Genomic DNA, 3,998 nt, shown 5'->3' on the forward strand with positions numbered 1-3,998 from the left:
TCATGCAGTCTTATGCAGGACTGTAGTTTGCACACCCTTCTTTCTCCTTAGCCGGTAGAAAAAAATGCAGATATGCAGGTTAAAAGTATAAATGTAAAAATTGTTTAATTCATTGTTAAATATTCTTATAGCTACCAGATGTAATGACAAAGACAGACAATGCCAGAAGTCATGTTTTCATAACTCTTTAGAAAAAGAAAATAAGACAGTAAAGGTCTGGAAAGCACGTAATTATAGGCTGCAAGTGCAATTTTGTGCATGAGAGTGACCTACCTCCACCCCAAGTCTCCACCATCCTTTAGACTTATCCTTTATAAGCTGAAGACTGCTATATCACTCCCAAAGTCTCTACTGAGCTGCAAAACCATATATCCAATTAGCTTTCAGATGGCTCCAGTTACATGTCACAAAGAGGTCAAATTCAATATATCAAAAATATCCAAAATTTAGCTCATAATCTTGTAGTCCAAATACATTATTTCTTTAATATCCACTATTCCAGTGAATAGCCCAGGTATTCTTACAGCCATTTGTGCTGGAGACCCAAGGGTCACCTCAGACTTGGACTCCTCTCTATCTTCTCCCCTCTACAACTGAGTTCTCTCAGGTTTGCCTTTGCATATTTCCTGATTTCATCTTTCTCCCTTTCTCTCTCTCTCTCTCTCTCCACCCAGCAGTGGTGCCTTTAGTTCATCATTGTTTCTCACCTGAATTAAACCAAGTACACCAAGTCCCTCAGCTATTCTTTCTCTAGTCTTGTTCCAACATAATCCATTTTCCACTCTAATCTGGTCCTTTCACCTCATTGACTCTAGACACTTCTGCATAAAGTCCAAAAGTCTTCACGTGCATATAAGATCCTTCATGACCTGTTACCCGCCCACCTCTCCATTTTTGACCCTTGTCCTTCCTACCCTGTGCCTCCACAATCTAGTCAAAGCAAACTCCGTACTTCATCGCAAATGGCCTTCACTCTCATCTCTGTGCTTATCTTCCCACATCTTTCACATTCTTTCCCTGCTAACCCCTCCACACTCCTATATAAGGTAAGGTCGCTTCTAGAAAATGTAGACTCGGCCCCCATCTCCTTCCTCTTGTGGCACCCTGTGCTCACCTCTGCCCCTCTGTTGTGGTACTTACCATATTGTGTTGTGATCATCTTCAAAGCTAGCATCCCAAAAGACAGACATGGATTACTCATCTTTGTATCTATCACCTAGTAGAGTCCATGCAATAATAGGTGGTCAATAAAAGTTTGTGGAATGAATTAATCTAGAAAAGAAGAAAGGAAAGCAAAAAGGGACACCATATGTTGGGGAGAGTTTGTTTATAGGCACATTTAACAGTTGTGAGACACAGATGATCTATTATGTTAACAATTGTGACAGACAGATGATCTATTATGTTTTCAGAGTTTGGGACTTCAACAGGGAACCAAGAGGAATAAAAGGAAGCCTGATCGCAATGATTTAAATAACATAAAGATCATAACTGAAATATTTAATTGCCTAAAGGGAAAAATGGATTCATCAACTGAAGGGTAAACTAATCCGTAAATATCCCAGGTCTAACAGCATCTGGCATAAAGCCTTGGGGAAAATGGGCACACCCTGCACTGCACTCTGGTGATAACCCTTGACAAAAAGTGACACCAGCCTGCTGGAGCTTTCCTCCATGCACAACAATTTCAGCCAGAGAAGAAGTAGGGGTAAAAATAATAATCATGAAAGATAAATACATAATGGATAAATGGATGGATGGAAAGATAGGCAGTGGATGGATAGATAGATAAGATAGAATAAATAGATGATTGATAAGTAGATGATGGATAGATAGATGATAGATGAAATGGAATAGATACATGATTGATAAATAGATGATGGATAAATGATAGACAATAGATGATAGATACAGAGATAAAATAGAATAAATAGATGATTGATAAATAGACGATGGATAGATAAATGATAGACAGGTGATAGATGATAGATAATAGATTAAATAGATAGGCAATACATAGATGATAGAAAGATAGATGGATGGATGGATAGATAGATAGATAGATAGATAGATAGATAGACAGACAGACAGACAGACAGGCTGGCCATAGCTGTTTTGCTGGTGAAGCTGCAGTGGCAGAACACTGTTGCAAAAACAAATGCAGGCAAAAAGTGTGGACATTTGGAAGGTGGAAGCCAAGGACTGTCAGTGGGATCTGCTAAAAAGAAATTTATGGTCTGATCCCACAGATGGTGGTATCTGTGGAGGACCAGCCACCTTGTGCAAAAGCTGGGAAGAATGAGAGGAAAAACTAGACAAGAACTAAACAAGTGAAGAGAACAACAGAAGATGGTAAAGAAGAGGATCTAAGGCAATAGCAGCTAAGGTGTTGACCATTAGCAAAACCAGTGCAGAGAGAAAAGATACATTGACACTGAAATTAGAGAAGAGAATGTATTAGTCCCAAAGATACAGAAGCTGAAACAGCCCAATACTCAGGATTTGCACTTCTGGCCATGATGGAGTAACATGAATCAGATTCACCCTCTTACCTTAAACAACAACAACAAATGGAAATAATTTTAAATAATTTCAGACAGTGGACAAGAGGCAGCAGAGGACAGTGATTCCTGAGAAAAGGGGGAACAAGCAAGGTGAGCCCTGAGATGGCCCGGCTTACCAGGTGGACAGCGTTTTCAGTTAAGTGATGGTGCAAAAAGATGGAACCTAAACAAAGCCTACTGGTTTATGGACACAAGTGAGAATTCAGGGATGACACTCTGGCTAACCCCGTAGAGGAGAGTAATGGAGGAAAGAGAGCTTCACAGAGAGTCCTGCATAGAAGGAGAGTCTGGAGATGGAAAGGGGGTTCCTCTACTCTTCAGCTGAGTACTGGTCAGGGTGTGGATGTGAAGAAGCTGCACCCACCAGGAGTGAGTGGGTGGAATCATCCCTGAGCTAGGGGGCAAGGAACTTTGATGTCCCCATAGCAGAGTGGAGAAATCTTGTAATACATGGTCGTGCCCTCAAAAGGAAAAAAGTACCCCTAGACCAGGTTCTTTTGTGGTTCATAAGTGTGATGATTGGGTTTTTTGCTCATGTGTGAGATGTGCCTCCCTCAAACCTCGTTATGATGTCGGCACATCACCCATCTGACTTGGAAAAAAAAATCCCTGCACCAAAAGCTGCTCTGGTTCCATCTAACCATGCTTGAAAGCAAACTTCAAAAAGATTAACTGTTTCCAAGCAACTTAAGTATGTCCTAGAACAAAGACCAAGAATATTTAAAAGAATACAAAAATATCTGACATCCAACAAGATAAAAATTACGTCTGGCCATCCACTCAAAAATTACCAGACATGCAAAGTAGCAAGGGAACAAAATGGACAATGAGCGGGAGGGAAACTGATCAACATAAACAGACCCAGAAATAACATAAATGCAGGAGTTAGTAGACAAGGACATCAAAACAGTTATAACTACATTCCATATGTTCAAGAAGGTGGAGAAAAATGTGAGCATATTAAAGATATAAAAAGATATTTTAAGAGAGCCTTAAAGTTGGGAGAGGAGCACCTCAAAGCTTGAGGTATCTCTGATATGTTAAAAAAAGTAGCAACATCCACTTTCCTTATCTGGTGTGATCATACCAGGCACTTTCCAAACAAGTAGACTTTTGAGAATGAAAGCGGTGCTGTTAATAATGAGCTTGGGACCATCAGCATAAACAGAGACTGCCCCGGGTTGACTGTGACATATGATGAGGCCAGCATTTCCTCCCAAAGCTTAGCAATATTTAACAGTGTGTAGGACATGCACATCAACAACAGCTGACATTATGGTTTCAGTCCTTAAAGGGATGGCCTCAGCCTCTGGGAACTCTCGGCCATGCCTACTAATGCACACCACATCTCTCTCCAAAATAAGTTTGTTCTTTGCAGTCCTCTCCATTTGTTCCGCGGCTGACTTTGACCTCTCTCTACTGTGTTGTGCCTGA

The 3,998-nt window shown here is 40.6% G+C and overlaps 1 non-coding gene across 1 annotated transcript; it reads left to right on the plus strand.

Annotated features, from left to right (window-relative positions):
• Window positions 1-3,055: 3,055 nt before the first annotated feature.
• Window positions 3,056-3,158, plus strand: LOC112134074 (small nucleolar RNA U13). Its single transcript, XR_002915657.1, has one exon. It is a non-coding gene; the product is annotated as a small nucleolar RNA U13 (small nucleolar RNA).
• Window positions 3,159-3,998: the final 840 nt, after the last annotated feature.

This window comes from Pongo abelii, chromosome 5, assembly GCF_028885655.2.
Source record: "Pongo abelii isolate AG06213 chromosome 5, NHGRI_mPonAbe1-v2.0_pri, whole genome shotgun sequence".
NCBI lineage: Eukaryota > Metazoa > Chordata > Mammalia > Primates > Hominidae > Pongo > Pongo abelii.